Below are 27881 nucleotides of genomic sequence, written 5' to 3'. Positions count from 1 at the left end.
GGAAGATCTAGGATGATCATGACAGCATCTGTCCCTCTCAGTCAACACTGTCATTTAGTTTGTTCCCATCAGTTCAGATAGGTTTGTCTTGCTTTATAATTAATAGAAAGACATGCAACCATATTGATTGATCTACCCAGTCCCTTCTGAAGTCTCCTGTCAAAACCATCCTTTAGTCCTTGCTAGGCAGGACCAAGCTAATTTGACATGACCTGATGCAGCAACTCCTCTTGAAAGCTCATCAGAACAACAGCACAGCAAATGCAAAGCAGATATTTTGCTTTGCATGAAGGACTAGGGAACAACTGAGTCTCAAGCAAGCCAGGAAGCCTGAGTGATCATCACTGGTGTCCTGGCCAAGGCAGAAATTAGGCAAAACATAACCTCAGTGGCTCAGTTCTGTGATGATTCCCCATTCCCATCTAATGGCCATTGAAAAGCATGGTGGTGATTCAAGACAATATCAAGGCTCATTCTCTGATGATTTGGCTATAGTAGTTGCAAACTTTCAAAGACAGATCAGATTAAAAAAACAAGGTCTGCAATGTCAGTTCCCAACCTACCATCCTTAAGCCAGTTTTACAGGGCACTTTGCACAACTCCTGGGTTTGAGGGGTGACTGAAAGCAGCACAACATGCAACACGGAGCAGACTCAATGAGGGTATCCTAAGGGGCTTGTAGGAAGGGTCAGAGGATCTTCTAGGAGGAAGGAGTTAAGTCTCTGCTTAGCCTAGCCCCAAATGTTACGGCAGAGTTATGGCAAAGCAGGGACAGATCCAACTCTCTGTGAAGTTTTGAGAAAATCCATAAAAAACAGCTTCTGGAGAGACAGCAGTCTGGGCAGAGTGTTTGAGAAATTGAGCACATGGCACCTCTTTTTCCTGGACTAGGCTGTAAACTTGTCTGTGTCTTTCCAGGCAATAATTCTGCCAGTTCAAAAGCTCTTGTAACCTTTGCACTAAAGTAATATTGGTATTAATGGTGAGGGGCAACCTCTTAGACTGGAGAGGGACTTTTTACAAGAGCATGTAGTGATAGGACAAGGGGTAGTGGCTTTAAACTGAAAGAGGGTAGATTCATATTAGATATAAGGAAGAAATTCTTCACCACAAGGGTGGTGAGACCCTGGCACAGGCTGCCCAGAGAAGCTGTGGATGTCCCATCCGTAGAAGTGTTCAAGGCCAAGTTGGACGGGGCTTTGAGCAACCTGGTCCAGTGGAAGGTGCCCCTGCCCATGCCAAGTTCCCTTCCAACTCAAACCATTCCATGGTTCTATGGTAGGATTAAACAGCTCTGTCTGCTAGGGTTCAATGAATTCTGTTACTGATCACTAGGTTTGTCATTGACACAGTGGACTGGAATGTTTGCTTGGTTTTCCTCTAGCTAAAAATTACATTAAGTTAAAGTGGGACAATAAAAATAATAACAATAATAATCATAATAATATATATATATATATAAAAGGCATCATTCCATCTCTCTCAGTCCAGCTCTCACTGATTTTTACAAAAGCACTGAGTTTTCACTTCTGATTCTTTGTGTTCCTTCCTTCTAAATGTTTCAGTACTCCTCCAAAATGTTCATAGCAAAACTTCGGAAAAAAAATCTCCCTGTTTGGCTTCCACCTTAGAAACAGTATTTGATTTCTTTAGCTCACTGGTCTGATATCTCAAATCTGAAAATGGGCTCATTACAAATGTTGGTTTGAAAATGCCGTATAAGAAACTCTCCAGTTGCTGCTGAAGCAAAACTAAATTGAGTAAACAGACAAAAAACAATGACAACAGCAACAAAAATAAAGTTCTATCCAGGCTCCTAAGCTGTTAATCTGTTAGATAAAGGTTACACCAGCAGAACATTCGGCTGCTCTTCTCTTTGAGGTACAGCAAGGGGCTCCGTGATCTTTCACATCAGTTATTCTGTGGATACAAGGTGTAGAGAACAAGGCTGGAAAAGTCAAAGAGAAAATCCAGTGATGGATGCCTGTTTCCATGAGCTGCAAAGGCATTTTTTCTCAAGAATTGTACAACGTTGCTATATTCCACCTCATTGCTTCTGCCTTTCATGAAGCGGGGGCCATGGAAATGAAGCGATCGGTGTGGCTTGATAATTAAGATGGCAGATAATGTGAGCATGGTAGGTTTGGGCTAAAAGGTATATTTCAATTATTAGTGTCCAATTAAATATTGAATAAGTTCCATTATTGTAGGAGGATTTTCTGTCTCTCAGGGAGTCTCAAAAGAGTTAATTAGAGAGCTTGCACACTTGTAGACATGGTGTGTATGTGCCTCCACACTCTTCAGTGCTGCTACAGATCCCAGTGCAAGAATACGGTTATTTTCCACCTTGTGAGACTGAAACAGGATTTTTTCTGTGTTCTTTAAACTATTGTCAGTCTATCTTCAACAACATGGAACTTGACATAAATCACAAAACAGATAGCTGATCTCATGCTCCTGTGGCTGGAGTAACTGGTTAATTTAAATCAAGTGTGTACAAGTCCCTGCCAGCCTGTAGCCAGAGCAGTGACCACATCCTGGCATTGGTAAGAACATGTCCGTCAGTGGCTCTTCCCTGGCTGGACATGGCTCTTGTTGTCAATTTCAGTCACCTTATTGTGAGTTCAACTCCCAGGATGCCATTAATGAGCTTTTCAACATCTATGGCAATGTGACTGGCTGTGTTTATCTAGGAAAGGACTGCAGCCCTATCCCTTGGTTGTCAATGCAGTTTAATTGTTGACCCGCTCTCTTATTTTTGGCTCATGCAAAATTTCCCACTCCTAGACATCAAACAGGTAGAAATTCAAGGGACAGTACAGTTGGGGACCATTCTCAGTAAGTTATTTTGATGCAGTGTAGCCTTGTTATTAGGGATAAGAGTTCAACACCATTGGTGTAAGCCAAGCCCTACCAGTAGCAAGGGTGTAGGAGGACAGTGCCTGGATGTTGCAGCTGCTAAAATAGATGTAGCTTGTGATTTTAAGTCAGTTTTTGGCAGTATATTGCAGATGTGCATAATTAGCCAAACAGAGGTACTCAGGACCTAGCACACCAGTCCAGACCCATGACCTGCAAGCATTTAAAGGTGAACTATATGTTTAACATCAGAGGGAAGAAAAGCAACCCAGCATGTCATCTGGAAAATGGTTCAATCTTCTCATTTGGTGGGGAAGAGGATGTCTCGACCCCAGCTGGCAATCAATTCACACGTGGCATCCATCAGGCTGATGTGAAAGCAAGCTACAAATGGAGTGCTTGTCATTAAGAGAAGACACATGGAAGAGAGAGACATGGGGAATAGTCCATGGGGGAATATTCCTGAGGCAGCCCCATCTAGCAAATAGGATTACTGGTAATGATGAGATAATTCACTAAGAAGTCATGTCAGATTTAAGTAACCCTCCTAGATGACAAGGGAATGCTGGTGAGAAGGGGGGTGAGAGGTCCCAGCATAATCTCTGCAATGGGAAACTGGGCGGGCTGAGAGTGGTGATTACAATCTTTTGGAGTGAAATTATTTCTTTTATCTTCTGGGAACCCCTAGGTTTTACAAACAAGATTTCAGGATGAAACTGAATTTACCTCCAACAGATATTTTGTCTGTATTTTTAAGCCTTCTGTCATGCCACAGCCCATCTGTAATACATTCATCCTCAGAGAAAAATCCATCCCAGGGGAACCAACACAAAATGCAGCCAAGTCCCACAGACAGCATTGGTAGGAAAAGGATCTAAATCCAAATCTCTGGCTATGACAGTCACTACGTGACCAGACAGCCTCTCCAACATTCAGGAACCCTCACATGGAGATGAGCCAGCAAAATCTGCCCTGTTTAAATCCACATCAGAAAAGCTGTGCTCATAGTGAGGCTGGCCTAAAATTAGAGTCACTCCAGTTTCTTCAGCAGTGTGTAAAGGACTTATATTGTGAGTCCTTTAAAACTCCTGCACCACTGGATAAATTTCTTTCTAACTTCTCCCATAAATATATTGGCAAATAAAAACTGTCCTTTGACCTTAGTGCTTTCCGAAGGAAATTAATCCTTGTTTTAGTGAGAAACAAAACTAAAAACAGTCTGAACCATGAAGTTATTACTGTAGTTCCCAACACTTAGGGCTGTTCTCATTACATAGATACACAACTCGCAATGACAAAGCATTCATCTCTTGATTCACACCAGCACAAACCAGAACACGTTTTTGATGACAGCCTTTTCAAATGTTTTGGGAGCTCTTTGAAAGAAAGATGATAATAATTAGATTAATCACACTAATTATTAATGATGGCTATTGCAGTGTGTTTTATCTTGAACAGAAAAATGAAATGACGTATAAACCTGCTGCAATGCAGTCTGATTCTGTTCTTAGCTCTGCCCTTTGTTAGGGGAATCCACCACAGGTGAAATGGTGATGGTCAGAGACAGCTGATGTGAATCAGGCTACCATCACCTTGTAAAGAAGTGTCATAATTAAGCCATCTCACTGTTTTCCATGTATTTTGCAGACAAAGCCATTTCTTGGTCTTCCTTTATACTACGTTATACTTTACAGGCATAATACAAAAAAGATCATCCATACCCCATAATAAAATAAAAAGATGCAAAAACAAGCACTTGAAACCAAATTCCCAAGCCCATCTCTTTCTCAATATCTCATTCATAGGAAAACTTCATATACTGATATTTTTTTTCTTTATCAGACTTGTTGTTCTAGGAACAGAGACTGTCTTTCAGAGGAAGAGAACAAATTGATACCATTTAAAATTATTATCCATCCATGACCAACCTAATTTAAAGTGCTATCAATCTGAATGGTGGTTTCCCCAGTGGAAAAGATGCAAAACAAAATTTGGCTTTGTTTGTTTGTTTGTTTGTGTTGGATTTCTTCACTGATCCTGCTTTTGTTTTCTTTTGTTTTTAATAATACACAGACACTACTGCATCTTCTGGGTGAAGGCAGCTCACCAGCTGTCTCTGTTTATTGATTTGTTTATCTTCATTTACCATTACAGAAAAAAAACAGGGAGCACATTTTGTGTCCTTCCTGTGACCAGAAACAAGCAGAAGGAATTCCAGGCATGTGCATCTTGATGGAGAAAAAGACCTTGAAGAACATGAGAGGGACAGCTTTTGAACACCTGGTGACTATACCATTTCAGTTGCAAAACTGCAACGAGAATAGAAATCCTGTGGCCGCATCACAGTGGTAGAACCAACAGAGAAGTGGGAGAAGTCAACTCATTGTCATCATGAAGTATGATGGTTTTTACCTTCAACTTGGTCCTACAGAGGAGTGACAGCACTGCTCCTGTAATGCATATGCTGGTTCAGAGTAGATAAGAGACCCAACACATATGCTTTTTAAGAGAAAAAAAGGCCTTTAGTGCAAAACCCGAGAACAATGCCTATAAGGAGAAAAAGTAAGTTTCATGAACCATAGTGAGATACTGGCTCATAAACCACTTCAGGTGAGGGGCTAAACTTGGAGAATGGTCACTCTCATGTGCCCTGTTCTTATACTTACCTCTGCTGATCATAACGGGAGACACGACACTGGGGTAAACTGTTCACCCCATTGAGCTAATGTGGCCATTCTTATTTTATTCTGGAGAGAATTCATATTACTTGACAACAGCCACCTTTGAATGACAGTGGATATTCCCATTCTCTAAAGGAAAGATAGGACTCACCACACAGATCAAGGCACCTGGATTCAGGTGTCTACTTACAAGTGTCTCTATGTGAGTCAAATGTCTTTGCCATTTGAGATGCCAAAAAATATCTCGCTTGCCTTCAGCTTTTGTTTCTGAAGGGCTCAGATCACCAGTGGATCCAGTGTCATATCTGCTGGTCCTGTGGGAATGAACTGGGTACTGCTGGGAGTCTCAGATGGCATGAAGTGTTAATACTTGAGGTAGTCACTGGAATTTGTAAGGGCTCCACTTGCTAAAGCAAGAAACACTTCAACATGAGCTGGTGCAGGGGACACACAAGACATTTGTGGCCTCAAGCATGGGTAGATGATCTTTCAAGGTCCCTTCCAATCCCTAACTTTCAGTTGTTCACCAAGAACCTCCCTGAGGCTAGCATCACCTTCCCTGCCATGGGAGGGGAGTTTTCCTCCTGCTGTGCCCTTGCTGAGGAAGCTATAAACCCATATATCATCCCCTTCCCCAGTTATTTCCCTCTTCTCCTTTCCATAGTGAGCTAGAAGTCTCCTGGTTTTTGCCACTGGGACCTTCATACATGTCTACAGCAGCCTTCATTCTCCAGCCCTGTGGCCTACTGGGGTAGTACCAGTAAGATTTGTGTAACAAAATGACATTACCTCCAGGAAAGATGAGTCACATCTCTAGGGACACACCTTGACCCATGCTCACCCCAAAACCAGGCTTGGGCACTGTCTGGGAGTGTTGGCTGGCATAACTCAAAATGGTGGCAAGACCATGCTGGAGGCTGATTCAGGCCTGGTTCATTCTCCGAGCGAGGACCTAACTGAGACCATTTCTCCCTGCTCCTTGTCAAAGATTCACAGAATCATTTGGGTTGGAAAGGGACCTTCAAGGCTCATCCAGTGACCACCCCTGCCATGAGCAGGGGCATCTTCACCAGCTCAGGTTCCTCAGAGCCCCATCCAGCCTGGCCTGGGATGTCTCCAGGGATGGTTCATCCACCACCTCTCTGGGCAACCTGGGCCAGGGCTTCACCACTCTCAGTGTAAAAAATTTCTTCCTCATGTCCAGCCTGAATCTCCTCTCCTTTAGTTTAAAACTGTTACCCACTTTTCCTATCACAACAAGTCATGCTAAAAAGTCTCTCCCCATCTTTCTTATGGGCCCCTTTTAAGTACCGAAAGGCTGCAATAAGGTCTTCCCAGAGCCTCCTCTTCTCCAGCTGAAAACCCCAGCTCTCTCAGGCTGTCCTCCCAGCAGAGCTGTTCCATCCCTCTGGTCATTTTTGTGGCCTCCTCTGGCCCCTCTCCAGCAGGTCCATGTCTGTCCTGTGCTGAGGGCTCCAGAGCTGGACGCTGTTCTCCAGGTGGGGTCTCATCAGAGCAGAGCTTATGTGTATCCCTGTCTCCAGACACAAACACAAAATCACTTGGACCTCTCCAAAACTTTGCAATAGTGGGGAAGTAGGCTCTAAACAGAGAAAATCCTGCTCAAAGCTGAGCAGCGCTTTGTTTTGGAGGTCCACGGTTAGACTGTCGGATGAATTGTCAAAGGGAAATGCACTCAAATTGTAACAGGAAAACAAGGACCTGCATGTTTATAACAAGACTCATGAAACCTCTCTGTATATTTATGTATATGCCTACTTGTATGCTTTCCCCTAACTCTGTACAATTTCTTCTTAGATTCTGACCAGCTCCTGCCATATATGATGCAAAGTTAATGACACCAGGAGTGGATTTCTGACAAGTTTTGAGATGACTGGCACCCAAGTAAAGGACACAAGTCTACCTTTGCTCTGAGGAAAAGGTTGCAAAATGAGTTTACCCCTTACAAGCCACCTGAGAATCCACATGGGAGTGAGTACACCCCAGTGGTCACAACACCAGGAAAAGATTTTGCTGGAGATTTTACCTCCTGAGATGCTGGCATTGCTCGAACTGAGGATGCAGGTGCTTGGGGAAATGGTGCTTCCTGAACCCAGAACTATGGTGGAATGATTTGTTTAATAAATAAAGGGATGATTTTCCCTCTGTCTCCCAGATTCTGATGTCTATCTTTATGTTCTCCTGCCCTCCTGAGAAAGATATACCTCTGATGTGGTGTCATAGGAAGCAACATGCAGGGATACACAGTCCATCAGGATCAGCAAGAAGCTGCTGTGCAGGGGGAATGGTCCATCTTCCTGCTCATGTATTAAGGTTTCTCTTCTATAATGCTGCACGAAGAAGTGTTTCTATATAACCTTTTCTGGGTAATCTGCTTTCTGTTTGTAGTTTCACACTGATCATGCCGACCAGAAGAACAAGCTGGGGCAGCCAACTGCCTTCCTGGGATGGCTTTCACATGCCACTCTGTCCTCTAGACTGAGTGCAATGAAAACATCAGTGCAACCCTTGAAGACTCAAAATCTGAGGACTGAAATGCTTCTGATGGCTTCAACCACGAGTTTCTGTTGAAATTGCAGCAAGAGAACTCTGCTGGAAGGAGAAAATCCCTTGGAAGCAAAGAGGAAACTTGTCGATATTAGGAAACCACAGCCATTAGCGTCAATCATAGTGATGGATACTGTCAGGGAAGAGGGGGAAGGAGTAGTCAGCCATGGCTTGGGGACCTGGAACAAATCAGCATGTCACTGGGATGGTGGTTGTTCCTGCACTTTAACACTGGCTGGAGCAAAGCTAGGAGCCATTAATTGACTTTTAGCTCTAACTGTAGTCCTGATGTCTTTTAGATGTCAATTAACCGCCAGTAATAAGTGGCTAATTGTGTAAGATGGTCTTTCAAATGAGATGTAAGGCAGAGACCCAACCACTCTGTGGTCATTAAGGGCCCTTCTGCATTTTGCTCAAGAGCACAAAATGCAGAGGGAAGGATTTTCTGACCCTTTTCCAGTGTCCATCATTACATTACACCCTATGTCTGCATTAAATAACTTTTTAATGTGGCTATACTTTCCTCATAGCTTTTATATTGTGCTTCTATCTGTCTAGGGGTGTACAGAGTTGTTTTGCTGTAACAACATTTAGAAGTCAAGGCAGACATATCTCACAGGTGCATATTATGGGGTCTAACACAAGAGCTGTCTTTCAGTAGAGGATAAAGCAAGAAACAAAGCTGACAGCTCCTTCCATAAACTGCGGAGTCACTGAAATCAGCTTTTGCAGAGAACAGCTTCTTCTGCTTGGATGATCCAAGATCTAAACAAGCCCAGGGCTGGAGCTTTCCCCCAGAGAAGAACATGGTTGCATCTATATTTTCATTGTCAATTGTCAAAGATTAATGACACAGATGCACCCACTGTTTTGGGGTTACAGGAACCCCTACGTGAGCTGTCTTCTGTCTAATATTAACTAAGGTTGTACTGCTGCCTTTCCATTAGGAAGACACTGAAAGGTGTATGTGTCCCTTACCTGGCTCTTTCGTGCCATTAAATTCATAAGAAAGTTATATCTTTGAGACATCTTCATCCTGTTGAACACAGCTGACAGAAATGAGGACAGAAACAAATCAGAAATAGGTACCCTTGGACTGCATGGCCCTTTTTTTTCTTTTACTAGGCAACAAAAAAACAGGCTACAAAGGAGCCTTAAGAGCCTCAGAAGAATCATGCTGCTTCAGAGTCTCAGAAATCATGTCCTGTCTCTTGCAAAACTATAAATAGCTATTACTTTTCCAGAAGCCACTTGAGATCTCTGATAATCCTTGTTTACTCTACATAGACCTATTTTCCGTTCAGTTGTCTCCCATTTGGGATGAGACCAAAACTGTAAACAGTCCCCAGAATGTGGAGATATCCTGAGACAAAGATCTTACATCTTTCCTTGTCTCTTCCTGTCTTCATTTGACTTGTTTGATTCAACCCATATGAACATTGAGCAGATGTTCGGATGGGGTGCAATGAAAGGAAACCATCACCATCCCTGGCTGCCTGGGGTGCATGTGAAGGATCACCAAGGCAGGAGCTCCTCAGGAGGCCTTGCATCCCACAGTGGTCATCTCATAAATGACAATGGTGATTCCAGAATCTGTTTCTCTACAAATTCCTCTTACTTTTTCCTCTTCCATCTGCTATATGAATTAACCCCCTGTGCAAATCAAAATATTGTCTGAAATTGTCATCCATTACCAACAATATTTTTCTGAAGACTCTCCCTCTGCTGCTTTCTCTGACAACCAACGCACTTATTGGAGGAAAATCTGTGTACAGTTCCCTCTTGCCACCCTCAAGGAGTTATCAGGTGATGGGATGCTGGGGTCAGAGTTTTCTGTGTTCTTACAGCTCCTCAGATAGGCAGAGCGAGGGCAGACACAGAATAAAACACCAGCTCCTATCCCAGAAGAGTGGGAAAGAGAAGATAAATCCTGCAGTGCTGACCTAGCAAATGAGGGAGTTGTTGATAGGAACTAGTTGCTGGAGAAGGACATCAGGGTCTGAGTTTCTGTTTGCCTGCACACCTGGCAAGTAAAAACCACTCAACAAGAGGGTTCTTGGATATTAGGAAAAAATTCTTCATGGAAAGGGTTGTAAGGTATTGGAACAAGCTGCCGAGGGCAGTGGTGGAGTCACCATCCCTGGAGGCGTTTAAAAGACACATAGATGAGATTCTTAGGGACATGGTTTAGTGGCAGTGTTGGGTTAATGATTGGACTTGATGATCTTCAGGGTCGCTTCCAACCAAAATGATTCTGTGATTCTAACTGCTGGACACCTGTGGAGTCCTGCTGACAAATCCAGTGGTCAGGCTGACTCAAAGCTTGAAATAGAGCCATCCTGAAGACAGGAAAGAGCAATAGAGATTGTCTGGTTTGGGATTGTCTCTGGTCATCCTGCCACAGAGCTTTAACAAAGGTTTTTGCTTGTTTCTGGAAAGTCAAAGGAGGAGCCATGGTCCCAGCATCCATTATTTTTTGCACAAATAGATTAACGGGTACTTGCTGTCCCTATGGATGAGTAGGGTGTCCTGAAGAATGGAGGTGAGTTACCAGTCTCTATCTCACCCAAACCACACACACTACCCATTATTTTTCTCCACACTAAGTCTGTGAGGGGCTGAGATATTCAGCATCATCATTTACCTCTGGGTTAATGTCTTTGTAAGTGTTGGCAGAAACATTTCCCATGAACAAAGTCAATGGTCTTTTTTAGTCTATATATTCCCCCAAAGCCTCTGAAAGTCAACCAGTCCAGCTAATTTTTGCCATTAGAGCTTTGAAGACTCTGATCTATGCCCAAGTAGAGCATAAACTTTTATCTTTTGCTACTGTTGTAAGTTGGAATAGATGAAAATTACCTCCCCAGAAGCAGATTTCAAAGGTAGGGACTATTCGTGAAGCCCCTGCAGAAGGAACGGTGTGTTATCATTGCCCAGTTGGATTTCTATGGTTGTGAGATGCAGCTCTGGTGTAGTCATTAGAAAGGAGCAATGTTGCAGCTCACAGTATCATTCAGCTGCATCAAGAGCAAAGATGTGCTCACAAAACCTCCAGACATCACGTCTACTACAGCGGACAGATTGAAAATCCATCATTGCAGAGTTTAATGTATTTTCACAGTGCAAGAAGATAACCACAATTAAGGTTACAGCCATGATGGAGGTTTATTATTGCATGGCATCCGACTGTTCACCTCACAATTACAGCAATCCAGAGTCTTGCACCTTCTGCTTCAGTGCCTTCCTGTGTTTTGATAGCAGATTGGAGGCAAAGCAGCACATATCAGGACAAGTGACACCAACATTCAAGTGCTCGACTGATAAGAAAATCACTCAGGATGTCACCACAGGAAAAATGACTTGTGTGTTTCAGAAGCACTTCCCCAGTGTGGGAGGTGTATTGGTCTCCTGAAGGGGAAAGGAGAAAGTGAAAATGTCCCCCTGAGTAGAAATTATTGTCTCCGTGACTTCCATCCTTCACAGTTACCCAAAACTTTGCACCTGCAGGGCGTTGGACCCAACAGTCTTGAACATGTGGAATTTTCTGCTAAATCATTCTTTGAGGTCATCCAGAGGGCTTATTTTACCATATTCAAAGGTAGAGGTGAAGCAGCAGGAGCCTGTATTTTCATCTGGTCTTTGACAGGGCCTTGCTGTGGTGCCTTAAGCAAAGGACATGATTGCACAATGCCTCAGTTTCCTTTCTGCAGAACAGAAATGAGAGATTAGATTTGGATCCACAGGAATATGGCAATGTGTTCACAAAGAACCATGGATAACAAGTTCCCTTCTTGTATGGCTTTCATCTTGGCAGTGTAAAGCTGCAATGTGTTGCTTCAAGACATCACAGCACCATTTCCCCCTTTTTATCTAGGAGACTGGATTCAGGATCATCTTTTAGTCCAACCTGCAGGTTACATCCAGAGGCATTATCGAAAGGAGGAACCACTGCTGGGAGACATTTCTACTTGAGTAGAGTCCCTTAATGCAATTTTTTGCTTGACTTAAAAAAAATCAAGATGTTTTTTCCTAGAGTATACTGGAAAAAGAAGGTAGACACAATAGGCCAAGCATATTCTTCACTGCAGCTGATGGAAGGCCCAGTTAGATTGCAAAGCTAACGTTGTGGGTGCTGGTCCCTAGTGCTCCGATGTACACAACTCCTCAGAAGGCAACGCCTTGTTGAAATTGGTATGATCATGTCTTCCTCTAGAGACTGTCCCTACAACCTCCGGTGTTTGGATTTGCATTCTCCTAATGCTCAAAACGGTTCAAAGAGCAGGGATTGGGCTTTGCATCCAGCAGGCAGGAGGTCATGTCCCTGCAAATATACTCCCAGCACTGCTCTTCCTGGTGCTGCAGCAGTGACAGACACCACTGGAGGCATATCACAAGCACATAAATAGCAAGCACATCCTGCTGACAGGCAGAAGACTAGCAATTTGGAACTCTCCAGAGGAAGAAGAAGCAAACATTGTCAAGAGAGCAAGTAGGAGCCTGAATTACTTGGCTAGTTCACCCAGCTATGCTTGGTAGACTGGTTTCAATGTGGAATAGAGAAATATGTATCTGTACTTAAAATCACAGTGAATTTGGAGCTGGATCTAGCTTGCAGGATTTGGTTTCCCCTTGCTCAAGTGACTGAACACTCTGTTGGAAGGTTTTCACATCTGGGGGAAGCTCAGAGCCTGAGCAGGTGAGGCAGACAAATGGGGAGAGCTGGAAGCACAAAGGTGAAACTGAGGAGAAACTGAGGTGGGAACCAAGTGGGAACCAAGACCAAGTGTGCAAAGCTTTATGGGATCTAATGCCGCTTGACTGCCCTGCGTTATACATATGGGATGAATCTATGACACTAGAACTAGTGGAAATCCATGCTTTTCCAGAGAGGCAGCTGAGGATGTTCTAGGACAACTCAAGTAGATGTCTGTGACTAAACTGCACCCTCTCCATCTGCTGATTTGCAGGACACTGGGTAGAAGCAGCCAGACTGATCAGGAGTAAGAGGTAGCTCAGATTGTCCTTCATGCCATGAATGGAGGAGCTGTACTATCATCTGATGCTTACATCCGTACCCAGAACGTAACTAATTTCACTTAGTTTTAGAGATGCAAAATCCAGTTGTAGAAGCCATCCCCTGTATTAGAATCATAGTATAGTTTGGGTTGGAAGGGACTTTCAAAGGTCATCTAGTCCAACCCCCCTGCAATGAGCAGGGACATCTTCAACCAGACCAGGTTGCTCAGGTGTCTCATCCTTGGAGAGAGGAGTTGGCCTCTCTCCATTGATTAGTTTAGATGATACTTCATCCTTCAGATGGTTCCTGCCAGTCAGAGGTTCCATGAAGAGTTGAAGCTGATATAGGAGTACCAACATGTTCACTGCTCATAGATGCTCAAAGATGAAGGTGATATACTATTGGAAGTCATCAATGCATTTTCCCACAGTGTGGTTTTTCACCAGCAAACACTAGTTCACAGGAGCTAAAAGTTCACCTGACATAAGAGGACTTCTAATGACCCTGACATTAAAACGATTTCTCAGGTCCTGTATGGATCAGAGGTTGAACCAGAGATTAGATTAATTTGTAGATTAAGATATTTGTATTTAGGTATTGACATCCACAGATGCTACAGGATTATTCAGTTGCCTAAACAGGTGGTTTGTGCCATTTGAGATTCTGTGGTATATTTGACATGGACCCAGCAGACACATGAAGGTCATGGAGAGATATCTCCTTCTAGAGTGGCATTTGGAGACAAGCTGAAGGTCTTAGGTCATCTACAACGTTGTTAGACACATTCAGCCAACTGACTTCTGTTTAAGACATCTGCATCTGGAGTTAAGTCTATCCAGAAGGTCAGGACACCTGATCCCACTGTGGGATCCTACTGGTGCCACTATGGTTGTGACACGTCCGACTTACAGGCTGGGACCTGGTGGTGGGACTTCCGTTTCACAGATGATGACTTGTCCTTTTCTCTGAATGAACATTTGCTTATTCACACAAAACAATACTTCTCCAAACCAAGAGGAGATGACAATTGGACGTAACAGGCTGTTCTGATGCTGTGAAGGATCCACATTCAGGTCCTTCCTAGGCCAAGACATCCTTGACTACAGCTGTCTCACATCCCAGGTGATTTCTTTGATGTCTAAGATAGAAAACATTTCCTTTCTCTTTCACAATTCTCTGGGGAGAATTTCAAAGGCTTTGCTTTCATCCTGATGCAGAACAAAAATGTATTTTATGTTTGAATTATTTTCTTGCACAGATGATTTCTTGACTTCTGTCCCAGTTCATGTTCAAGATCTCTCCTAGCACCTGTGTTTGTAGCAACACAATTAATCCTTCATAGGACAGGAGGACTAAGGAAGAAGAATAAGCTGTATCAGAGCATTTAGAAACTGAGAAAAAAATGAGAAGACAGTCTTACTTTTAAAAGGGACAAATGAGATACCAGGATGGGAGGATATCGTAAAAGAATCAAGTCCAACCGTTACCTCAACACTGTCATTAACCGTGTCCCTAAGAACCTCATCTACACGTCTTTTAAACCCCTCCAGAGATGGCAACTCCACCAAATCCATGGGCAGCCTATTCCAATGCCTGTCAACCCTTCCTGGGAAGATGTTTTTCCTAATATTCAACGCAAACCTCCCCTGACACAAATTGAGGGCATTTCTTCTTGTCCTATCACTTGTCACTTGGGAGCAGAGCCCGACCCCCCCTGGCTCCAAGCTCCTTTCAGGCAGTTCAGAGATCAGAAGGTCTTCCCTCAGCTCCTGTTCTCCAGGCTGAACCCCCCAGGTCCCTCAGCCACTTCCATCACACTTGTGCTCCAGCCCCTTCCCCAGCTCCGTTCCCTTCTCTCAACTCACTCCAGCACATCAAGGGCTTTTTTGTCCTGCAGGACCCAAAACTGATGCTAGGATTCAAGGTTCAGCCTCACCTGTACCCAGTACAAGGGGATGGTCACTGCCCTGGGCCTGCTGGCCACACTATTGCTGATACAAGCCAGGATGCTGGTGGTCTTTTTAGCCATCCTGAGCCAAAGATGAAGGTCTTTCTGGGATGTCCCGAGCTCCACATAGTTCCTAGTTTAATCAGAAGATTAAACTCAGCAGCAGGGTAATGTTGATCTCCCCACATCCTGCCCCATACACATCTGCAAATGAGCATAGGGACAATAAAACAGGCACTTTACCTACTCCTTCCCTTTCTTCATTGAGATCAGCAGTGTCGGACACATGAACTTGCAGCTGTGGGAAATCTCTGCCGCTGACTCCATGAAAGATCTTAGGCTGGCTGTTCCCCCACCCCAGCCCTCAGCCGAACTGTCCTTGCCATTTAGGGCTGGCTATGCTTTATCACTTCGAAATAAAGACACTTCCAGTATTCAAAGTAACATTCCCAGCATGATGCAGACAGAGAGGGAGATGGTGAAGGCAGCACAGGTCAGAAAGGGCATGTTGCTTTGCACCTCGGAGACCTCTAAAGCATCTCTACCCAAAGAACAGGGCCAGCCACGGCTACAGATGAAACCAGAGCAGGAGGTTTCACAGAGAGGCGTTCCAGCTTTAAACGCTTCTAAAGTTTCTCCCCAAACAAGGATTAAAACAATAAAAATAATAACAATGCAGACAGAAAGCGGAGGGGGGAAGAAACTGCAGAAAGTACAGAAAGTACAGAAAAAAACACTATAAAGAAGCAGACAGCAGCACTGCCTGGGTATAGCTGTCTGAGCTGGCGTTCGCGCTTTGGGGTGCTTGGAATATCTTCCTCGCGCACCACACACCACGTACATATATAAACACACATCCCTATAAGCAGTGATAGTGTTTTGTAATTAAAGGTGCCCCACAGCAAGTCTGCGTTCACCAGAATAATACTATAATCTTTACAAATCCCTTTGCTTCCTTGAAAAGATGCAACTAAGTCAAAGACAGAGGCATAGGAAAAAGTAATAGCACCAAAGGCACTCAGGATGCAATAAAACAGAGGATTAGATCTACATTACTTTCATTACATTATATTGTATTTTTATTATTAGGTCCACAGTTATCATTTAATCTTATAGCTGCTGTGTCTGATAGAGTGGAACAAAAACAAATGGAATTCATCCCCCGCACACACACCAAGGAATTGGAGATTAAGGGAAGATTAACATCACGTGTAAATGAATGAAAAATGTAAATTTTTTTAGAAAAAAAGGAAAGAAAAGGAGGTGTGTTGGGGCTGGGCAACACTGGGAAAGCCACCCTGACATGAGGCTAACTCTCCTTTATCTCTGTCTGTTTTCACATTGTAGTAAGGGAGAACCAGGAACATTGTCTTCATCTTCCCCGGTGTATTTAGGACCAATGTTCTAAGACAAAGGAATGAATCTCTTCTGCACTGTGGATCCACTTGTAATGGAAACAGTTTGCTGTTCAGAGCAGTACTTAAAGGGGGCCTATGAGAAAGACAGGGATAGACTTTTTAGAATGGCCTGTTGTGGTAGGACAAAGGGTGATGATTTTAAACTAAAGGAGAGGAGATTCAGGCTGTACATAAGGAAGAAATTTTTTACACTGAGGGTGGTGAGAGCCTGGCCCAGGTTGCCCAGAGAGGTGGTGGATGAACCATCCCTGGAGACATCCCAGGCCAGGCTGGACGGGGCTCTGAGCAACCTGAGCTGGTGAAGATGTCCCTGCTCATGGCAGGGATTGGACTGGGTGATCTTTGAAGGTCCCTTCCAGCCCAAACTATTGTATGATTCTATGATTCCCAGGATGTACAAAGCAGTACTCAAAGTGCAACACAGCTCTCAACACTGAGGGTAGATGCTGAAACCTGTGGTGAGGGAAAAACAGGGTTCATGTCTCTTCTCCCTTGTCCAGCTTACAGTGGGATTAATCAACTCTCTTTGTTAGCTTGGGAGGCTTCAATCTCTTATTTTCCTACCCTGCCCTTGCCCTTGTGTAAGAAAGGCACAGACACAGCAGCCAACAAGACCTTTGGAAGAACGATGACCAGGCAGCAATTCAGCTGGTCCATCATTCTGCTCCAAGAGCACAAAGTGCATAAGATTCAGGACCCACAGACTGGTCAATATTTGTGCCTTTATAAGATTAATTTCTGGAGGAGAGAAACGACTGACACAAGCCAGGTATTTCTTGGCTGCAATCCTATTTACCAAGAGCATTCAGAAAGGATTTACAAACCTAAAGGGGGATTTATAGGGAATTTAGGCACCTAACTCTAAAACAGCGATCCTGAAAATCCTCACTCATCCATCACCTAATCCTAGAGGCTCCTGAGCTACGCTGGTACCGTTTTTTTTTCCCCTTAAAGCTCTGCCTATAGGCATGTACAGAAGATCCTCAGTCATTGCAAAGCTGAGCAGCTCCCACCCAGAAGTCCCCATACTCTTTACATTACCTACCTTGAGCATCCCTTTATCCATCAGCAGTCCCGAAGGACTCTGAGGCACTCTGCATTCACACAGGCAGAGTTGCTGCTCCTTAATTTTAAAACACAGCAGTTCCTTCTTTACCTATACAACAGCTCCAGATAGTCTTTTGGGCTAAGGGGTCCAAAGCATGGTTCCTCCTTCATCTGAATCAAACCCTGGTCTCCAGGTTCACGCAGAGAGTATAAATGAAGATGACTTGCTGGAGTGGAGAATTTTTTGCATTAGATCCACAACAACGAGAAGCAGCCTCCTCCCTCATTCTGAGTACCCTCAAGCTGATGTTTGTGATGTTTTAAGATGTCATTTTAGGGCATGACAGAGGAGGACGTGAATGTCTTCAGGCAAAAGTAGAACATGAACTCTGTCTTTGAGTATCACAGGAAAATTACCTGGGTATTAAAGGAGAGAGAGAGGAGTCCTACAGCCCATTCTAGGCTCAGTGCTGGGCAGCTCTGCCACTAGTGCTGGAGACCAGGGAGAAGGTGGTGGGGAGAGAGGGTATGAAGATACTCCTGGGGGTACCCAAGAGTGAGGAGGAAGAAAACCCACCATGGACATCACAGTCCTTCCAGGGAAGACCTCAGGGTGGTGACAATTCATCATAACCATCTCCCTGACTATGACCGAGGACACCAAAGCTGTCAACCCTGGTATGCAGAACACTGGCAGTGTGAGCAGCACAACAGAGAAAGCAAGATATATCATGTATGTTTTGTTGTTAATTATACTTTTCTTTACAAATTAAGTAATTTGGATTATTAGAGTGTTCAAGTGTTAATCAGGCTAACAATAAACATGACTTTTTTTCTCAATTTATGAAGTATTTTCCCTTCCAACCATAACAAGATTATTATTGTAATTGTACTTGTGCTGAAGCTATGACCTCTGTTCAAGTATTCTGCTGACTTCTTTTCAAGTTCAACACTCAGGAAGAAGATCTGATCTGCAGTGACTCAGGGCATCTGAGCTCGAGATGGATGGGTTTTTAGGGGGACCTCTGTCCTCGGCTGTTCCTCTTGATAAATACCTGTGGATGACGTTGCAAGGTGCTCACCTCCCTATCTGTTCAAGAGCTACGGCTGGGGTTCATCTAAGTCAATATATACTTTTGCAAATGAGACATCTCCGTCTCAGCCAGTCACCTTCAGATGTCATCACAGTCTTGGAGTAAAACACCCCATAGTTTTCAGGATGCAGTTTGTCTGTCTCAAAGGTAGATGTAGCAAATGGATGTGTCCTTCTCTTCTTGTGCTATAGCAGAAGTAAGGGTGACTCACTCAGATGCAGACCTACAGGGCAAGTATCTGAATTCAAGTGCTTCTCTGCCTTCTGTATTCCATTCCTGCATCCTACCAGCAAGGCCCTGCAAGAGTCAGCACCTCTGGCTCTGTAGTCCTCTGCATACCAAGCAGGTAGAAGCAGCCAGAACTTTTTGCTCAGACCACTCCATATCTTGCATTTGCTACATGTCCAGTGGCCAGTTATCTCTGTCCCTCTGTTCACCCCCAACTCAGGATCCCATCTTCTTCACCTGCTTACTGCTAGATTTCGCCTGCTCTCCCCGGCTTGTGCCGCATGGGCTTCTGACAATGGGACTTATATTCCATTATCCAAAAGCTAATATAAACTAACCTTACAGGACAAGGTTGATGGAGAACAAAACTTCCAGATTCAAGATGTGAGGAGTAAATTACTGTATGTATCTGCTTTGACTGCGGAAGGAGCTGAGAAAAAATAGGTATTTGATGCCTATATAGCTAAATAGAGAAGACAACATGTTCCCTGCTGGGGTCTCAGTCCACACAGCCTACCTGCTGGCTGGGCCATTACTTTGGGTAGTGCATTCTGTTGCTTCCAGTTATTGCACTATAAAATGGTTTAATTGCTCTTTTCACCTAATTAGAAATTTAGGGTGATGATCATTCCTTATAGGTGCCTACAAATGTCTGCTTGGTGTTGGCCAATGATTCTTTTCAGAGTAGCAGTGGTATAGCAGACTCCGGCTGTTCATGCCTGGAAGCGCAACCTGGCTGAGGTTTTTAATTTTATTAAGGTTTGTCTGTACATGGTTTCTCCATAGCCAAAGGCTTGCCCTCCACCCCTTTCACCTTAGGTTGCCTTTCAGACCATGCTTGCCAGAGAAATACACTTGCTGCGTGCTTCTGCTTTCTCTCTAGTTAATGCATGTGAACTACATCTGGAGTCACCTTGACAGCAAGATCCTGATTTATCTTTAAATGACAACTTTTCTTTTCCCCTTCCATTAGTTGTGCAATGCTTTATATTACCCACACACATGTGATAACTGTCCTGTGCACCATGTTGTAATCAGCAAGGACTGAACAAGGAAAATGAATTTCCAAAGAAATAGGGGGTTAATGTCACTGCTATTTCTGCAGCTGAATTATTCTGGTGGGTCGTATAATTATCACAGGGTAAGGGGGAGAATGTCAGAAGATCTTAAATGTTCACACCAGCCATGGATCTGTTCCTTCCTTGTGATCTATCATTTTTCTATTAAATAGAAAAACCCCAGCCCTCGAGCCTTCATACATCCAGTGAGAAAACCAAAACCAATTTCAGGCAGTCTGTTTGGCCAGCCACATTTCATGAATAGGAGAAAGCTTTAAGTGACCAGACAGAGAGCAGCTTACAACTGGAAAATCAGTCATGTCTCCTATTTTGTGCTGTGATTATTTATTATCTTTCAGCAATGCCCAAGGTTGCATGCGGGGTCAGAATCCCATCGGGCTCATTGGAGAACACTCAGACACCAAGATACGTTCAGTAACATGGCAAATATTGTCATCTAACTTATAAAATAACTAGCAGGGAGCTAAAAGCATGAAAGAAGGACAATATTCAGTCAGGCAAGGTGACATGGTTTCAATTCTTCAGCAAGCTAAGAACTAGAAAACTTTGAGGCAATCAGCCACTGTAAAGAGGGATGTGTGAAGTTTTAGCTCTCTTAAAGTAATTTGAAAGTTCACTGAGGGTCTGGTCAAAATCCCACTGAAATCAGAAAGAGCCTTTTGACAGGTGTTTGGGTTTTTTTTTCTTTTCCTGAACAATAGTAGTGCAGAGACTTCAAATTTCAACTACAGAGAGCTACAAATCAGAGGGCATCAAAGTTTGAAAACCCTCTGAACATACCTCCCTCCAGCAATTACTTACCTGCTTGCTTTTGTGCTGGAGGGAAGTATTAGTTATCTGAAGGTCTGTTTGCAAACACATTCCTTTGTGTGACATTACAGAGGCACACATGAATATAAAAGCAGCAGCTCAGAACTGCACTCGTGGGCATTGCTTACTGGTGAATGCAAATACCTGCAGAGCAGTAGGACATCTACAGTGCTTCCTTGAGGTCAGAAGGAGCTGTGAGTGTGGTAGGATGGGGCAACATTGTTACTGAAGTAGGCAGCCATGATCAAGTTTCTCCAGATTCACTCTCCTCCACCTCATTGTCCCAACCTTGCAGTCCCAATTCACATCCTTCAACTGACCCTTTCTTTTTCGCAGGATGAGCCGATGCAGCTCACTAAGCCAGACAGAAGTGACTTGTGTGTGAAGCTCTGTGGGCCTTGGTTAGACTTTCACCATTGTAAGGAACTACACCAGCATGGCAAGAGTCAGATGAGGTCAAGATTCAGCAGTAGTATTTCACAGAATCATGGAAACATAAATTAGTTTGGGTTGGAAGGGACTTTTGAACCTCATCCAGTGCCACCCCTGCCATGAGCAGGGACATTTTTACCAGCTCAGGTTGCTCAGAGCCCCGTCCAGCCTGGCCTGGGATGTCTCCAGGGATGGTTCATACACCACCTCTCTGGCCAACTTGGGCCAGGCTCTCAACACCCTAAGCACCAAAAATTTCTTCCTTATGTCCAGCTTGAATCTACTGTGTTTTAGGTTTAAACCATCACCCCTTGTCCTATCACAACAGGCCCTGCTAAGAAGTCTGTTCCCATTTTTCTTACAGGTCCCTTTTAAGCACTGAAAGGCCACAATAATGTTTCCCCAGAGCTTTATCTTGTCCAGGCTGAACACCCCCAACTCCCTCAGCCTCTCTTTTTCAGCCGCACCAAGCAGAATTTTGGGATGCTGGCACATCACTTTCAATGAGTGCAGTCCAGCAGATATGATTTTTCTGCTGTCAGTAGCAGAAGGCCCCCAACCTTACCCCCTGAGCTGGCTGTCCCTGTGGTCACAAGTGTCCCACGACCAACTGCTTCATGTCTGACCTGCCTGAACTCAATACTGGAGACACCCCACATGGACAAGGGCTGGACTGGGCAGCTCTGCCACCAGTGCTGGGGACCAGGGAGAAGGGAGGAGGTGATGGGGAAAGGGGGGATGAAGATACATCTGGGGACAGCCAAAAGATGACAAAGAAACCCCACCATGGACATCACTCTTCTGCCAGGGAATACTTCAGGGTGGTGACAACTCATCGTAATGTTCTCTTTATGCTCAAGGGAGACAGAATCTGTCAGTCCTGGGATGGCAGAGGGACACTGGCAGGGTAAGCATCAAGCCAGAGAAAATGGGTAGATGCTCCTAATTGTCATTGTATAACAAATCTAATATTATTGTTTTTGAGTCTTGTCTGTATGAGTTTGGATTATGAGTGTTAGCTAATGAACTTTCGCTTTGTAGTTAGGCTGGCTAATAATAATTTATTATTTCCTTCACACATGGTCTGTTCCATTTTGCACACAAAAGAAATTCTGAGTGTGACATGAAATTCATTTCAGACTACTTTTTAAGGAGTATGGTGGCAAGTGAGCTAAAGAATAACAGCAACTGAATCCCACAGTGTAGTTTTGGTGTAGGGGAAAGAGTGTGCCATGCTCTCTGGGCAAATGAAGAAGGTATCCAGAGAACAAGACCAAGGAAGACCCAGGGGTTTTGAATGTCTTGAATATTTAGTGGAGAAGGAATGCCGTAGCATGTAACCTAGTGATGACAGCCAGATTTTTCAAGCATTTTTTATTTTGGAAGGGGGAGAAAAGCAATATGAGAAAAAATTCTGAAAATATAAAGGTGAAAGGTAACTTCTCCCGGGGTATTTCAGTGGCAATAACTGTCATTTTTTTAAAGAAGTAAAGGAGTAAGAACTGCAAAATAGAAACAGACTTGACAAAGCAGGCAACAAATGTGAAATAATACTGCTTTCTTGGTCGACAGTCTCTGTAGCAATGAAATAAATATTGGCTCTTGTTGAAAGAGTCTATCAAATACATATCAGCAAACCCAGTGTCAAAGGTAAAAAAACAAGGGAAGAGATGAAGTTGTTTGTACCAGGAATGCTTTAAGAACCTGAATATTTGGGTAAGGAAAAAAAATTACACATGAAGTAGAAAGAAGGCTGGATGTTTAATACAAAAATAAAGGAACAGCCCAAATGGGGAGGAATAAAACAAAGAAGATTAATATACAGAACGAATAAAAATTAGTTAACTACAATAACGAAAGAAAGGTCTGGAAATCTCTCAAAATAAGGGGAAGACAAAGGGAAGAACCATTGTTTCATTGGAAAGGAAAACATATAACTTGAGTGAAAAGTTGACTCTGTTTTCAGAATGATAGTAGGAAATTTCTGTCTTCTTGTTAAAAAGAAAAGGTTAATCATGATGAGATAGATAGTACAATGAATTATAAAACTGATGTAGAAGAAAGAGCCCCAAGAGATAAGACCAGATTGAGCAGCGTGGAGGTGACACTTATGCATCTGACCCATCAGGACCTTGCAGAATCAATTCAAATGCTTAAGGAAGTGACTCTGAGCAGGAAAGTCATTTTATTCAATAATTCAGGGATGGCAGGTGAGGTCTCAGAGGACAGGAGAGCAGCGAGCATGACAATTGTCTTAGGAAGAAGGAAGAAAGCAAAAAAACCACTCAGCCTAATTTCAATGCTCTGGAAGATCGTGGAGGAAATTTCTAAATGACTAGTAAAGGTTATCAGGAAACTATGTCCATCACATCTATGTGATTTATACTGTGATATAAACCATATTTACCATATAACCACATGGATGTGCCATGAAGGATGCAGATGATGCACTTTCCTGCTTTACAGCATAGCTCTCCCTGGATCAGGGAAAGTAAGAGATGTGATAAACAACACTTTGGATCCCATCCTGTAGGACTTTCTGGTACCTTCACTAGAGTGAGGTCTAGATGAAGTCACAGTACAACAGGTAATTAATGACTCAAACACCAGGCTCGATGAAACAACTGTTCATTATATACAAGAAGGTGACCATACAAGAAGTGGGATCCTACCAGGCCCTGTGTAGGACTTGTCTCTTTATTATTTCCTGATTACCTCCAGAAGATGTTGACATCTCAGAAAACATACACAGCAGAGCAATGAAAATTATAAAAGTTAAAAAAAACAGCACCTAGAAGGAAAGGAAGGAAGAACTTAGTTTGCTTCATCTAGAAAGAAAATAAGGGGAACACAGAAGTCCTCCAATCTGTAAAGGACAGTTGGGAAGAGAATAATGGTTGACTATTTTCCCTCTTTGACAGGGAAGAGTAAAAAGTGTCAGCTTAATTTATAGCAATGAATAATTATATTTGATTTTTAGAAAGCTCCCTTATTGTAAGGATGGATAGTGAAGCTCTCAAATGAGTCACCTGTGGAACCTGTAAAGATTCCTTGGAGAGTTCTTGCAAAATTTGATCTTTTCCTTTCAGAATGTTTTCCTGCTGCGAATATGCAGCAGCACCCACACATTATGATACTTCGAACTTCCACACATTATGACACTTTGACCTTCCACGCTACAAGAAGTAAATCGGATTGTATATGAGGGGGAGTAATGAATTCCAAGAGACACATGCGCATTTTGTCTAAGACCCTATAACTGAGGTCACTCATGGTGTTACCAGGTGTAGGCTTCCATTTTTACAGCAATATAGGTTGCACAGCCATTGGTTTCCCCTGCTCTCATGTCCCAGAAGAGATCTCAAGAGGAAAAGCGGGGTGGAAAGAAGAGAGAGGTTTGGAATTATAATGTAAAAAGTCACGTGGTCCCATTTTTTAGGTCATCCTGACAAGTGGATAGATTTATCTTGTCTCTAAGGCCCTTTATCAGGATTAGAGAAAGCACAGAATACCTCTCCTCTCGTTTCAGCACAGATGCAACCTGCCTCCTTCTTTCCCTTTTCCCCTTTACACCAGGAGCTCCAAGCAGCAAGAACTAATTTCAACAGATCAACACAAAGCATCTTTTAACAGATCAAGTTCTGGGACCTGCCCTTGCTTTATTGATTCAACACATTGCTGTTACAGCTTTGACCCTGGGTATAGTTACCACATAAAGAATAACAACATGATTTCCCACTGCAGCATCACACCAAAGAAAGCATCTTGTTTCTCTGTGAACACTTCCAAGAGATACAGCTATTTTATGACAAGGCTGCTCATAGGAATTTGGGACTGGTGCAGTGACCACACAGGTCTCTTGTGGTTCTTTGTCCTCTCTTCCCTTGTCATGAGTCCAGAAAGGAAGGGGATAGGTTTGCCACCCAGTACTTAGGTCTGTGGACATAAAGCAGTTTTGATTCTGAGACTAAGAGGAAATAAAATCAATCCAGGGTTCTTGCTTGCTGGATCTTTTCTCTCAAATATTTCAAGGACTTTTTTTCTTTCTAACTGGGAAACAAGCAGCTGAGAAAGCTTCTTGACTTAATCCTGAGCCACCACTGGTTTACAGAATGAAAATAGGCAATTTTTGAGGTGAAGATCTACCTATCTCACTGAGGCAACAGTGGTCAACAGTCAACAAGTTCAGCCTGCCCACAAAACCCTTCAAGGGACAGCAGACCCTCTTGCAAATCCGCCACAAAAGAAAATGGGATTGATGGCACCTGCTATGCCAAACATGGACTGCTATGGGTGTCCTAAGGGCTGGAAGCACACTGGGTTCCCAGACAGGTCTCCCTGGGGTGACTCCAGCATTTAAATCATGTCAACAAGGAGAAAAATCAGCTTTATAACCACCCTCGAGCAGCTTCTGTGCAGCCATATCAACACAGAAATTGAGACTAAAAGTAATAGAAATGGTGGTGACAACTCCAAGGGCACGTGTTTGACCCCTCAATACGGGAAAGACATGGACCTGTTGGAAAGGGGCCAGAGGAGGCCACAAAAATGATCAGAGAGATGGAACACTTCTCCTGTGAAGACAGACTGGGAGAGTTGGGGTGTTCAGCCTGGAGGAGAGGAGCTCCTGGGAGTGTGGCCTTTCCAGACTTAAAAGGGGCCGATAAGAAAGACGGGGACAGACTTTTGAGAAGGGCCTGTTGTGATAGTACAAGGGGTGATGGTTTAAAACTAAAGGAGGGAGATTCAGGCTGGACATGAGGAAGAAATTATTTATGCTGGGGGTGATAAAATTGGTCCATGTTGCCCAGAGAGGTGGTGGATGCCCCATCCATGAAAACATGCCAGGCCAGGCTGGACGGGTTCTGAGCAACCTGATCTGGGTGAAAATGTCCCTGCTCATGGCAGGGGTTGGACTGGATGAGCTTTGAATGTCTCTTCCTGTCCAAACTGTTCTATGATTGTAATTTCTTTTTGCTTGAGATGTCCCCAGCGAAGCTAAGCTCCCCTGCTTAGTCACCAGAAAGACAGTTCTCCTGTCATCCTACAGTAGACACTTGCCCAAAAGAACCAGGATTTAGAGTAGTCCCCACTGTTTATAAAAGGATCCAATGGCAACCAGCTCAGCTGCCTCTACCTACACTTAATCATTCAGTCCCATCTGAAGTGACAGTATGGTTCTGCTTCCCTCACATTTTAAAGGGTCCATATAATCTCCAGGAATACTAGCAATAGTTGTTAATATTTGCTGATAAACCAAACATGTATTATTTTCTCCGAACACCAATAAGGTTTGTTTGTTTTTCCTTGTACAGGAGTGTTTTTAATCTTTATTTTGACCTTAAAAGACCTGCCAGTATTAGTCCATGAAATCAGCTTAACAACTTTTCCATCCTTTCACTTCTGCTTTATTAAAATAAATTCCCTATTGGTTCCACTTTCCTCCTTCATCCCCACAATTTTGCACTTGTTGTTGTTGTTATTGGTTATTTCTGTCTCTCACCCTGGTCTCTTGCAGTTCTGGTTCCCTGGAGAGAAATTAAAGATTGAGGTAATAATTAGTTTGTAGTATTATCTGCTTCTGTCCCTCTAATAGCTATCAGAATAAAGCTGTCACCCAGCACTGACCGTCTCATGTAATCAGAATAATACAAAAATAACCTTCCCAAGTGCTGGCAGTGTTTTTCTTGCTTTGTTTCCTTAATTGTGTTTGTTAATCAGAAAACACAATTAATTTTCCAGTTTCCACTTCTGCAGTTACATTTGTTTCCCTCCAAGATGAGTTTAAGATTGTGTTCTTATTTATTTGGCTATTTCCTACCACCTTCCTGCTAAAGAAACTGGCATCAATCCCAGGAGGAGGGAGCACCAAATTTTCATTTGAGTTTATTTGTTTGCTTGTTTTTTACAAGGTTATCCTGGTTTCATTCTGACTGTGATTTTAAATCATTTTGAATATAGGGTGCCACTGTTTTTAAAATCATTGACTTCTGAGCATCAGTCCTCCAAGGAGAGGCTACCTGAGAGCCCCCACAAAATGGCTCACGTGCATGTAGGTTTCTGATCATAGAATCATAGAATCATTTCAGTTAGAAGAGACCCTCAGGATCATCGAGTACAGCCATAACCTAACCTAACCTAACTCTATCACTAAGCCATGTCCCTAAGATTGAAGCAGTGACTACAGGAGAAGTGCTGCCTTCCCTTGGAGATGATTCTGCTGGTCTCCAACTCCCTCAGGATAAACTTAGCTATGATTAAAAGCATCTTTTGGTCTCCAAACAAGGCACTACAAGTCACACATGAAAGAAGACGTTTGGATTTGCCATTACATTAAGAAATATTAACTTCTTCCCCACACCCCCTGCCCCCACATATAATGGTAATTAACATACTGAGGTTTCCCTTGCCACAGAATCAGGGTAATCAATTGCTCCTCAAGTCCATCCCCTGAAAGAACTTCCACAAATAGTGTCATCACCAATTGCAGAGGGAAGACTCATATACAAGCCAGGATTCACCCTCTGTTATCACAGAGGTCTAAATTAAGGGTAAACCATATCCTGGAGGTGTTTAAAAGAGATGTAGATGAGGTTCTCAGGGGCATGTTTTAGTGCCAGTGTTAGGTTAATGGCTGGACTTGGTGATATTGAGGGTCTTTTCCAATCAAAATGATTCTATGATTCTATGCTTTGCAATA

The sequence above is a fragment of the Columba livia genome, chromosome 1 (assembly GCF_036013475.1).
Source record: "Columba livia isolate bColLiv1 breed racing homer chromosome 1, bColLiv1.pat.W.v2, whole genome shotgun sequence".
Classification (NCBI taxonomy): Eukaryota; Metazoa; Chordata; class Aves; order Columbiformes; family Columbidae; genus Columba; species Columba livia.
This window is presented reverse-complemented; position numbering follows the sequence as displayed.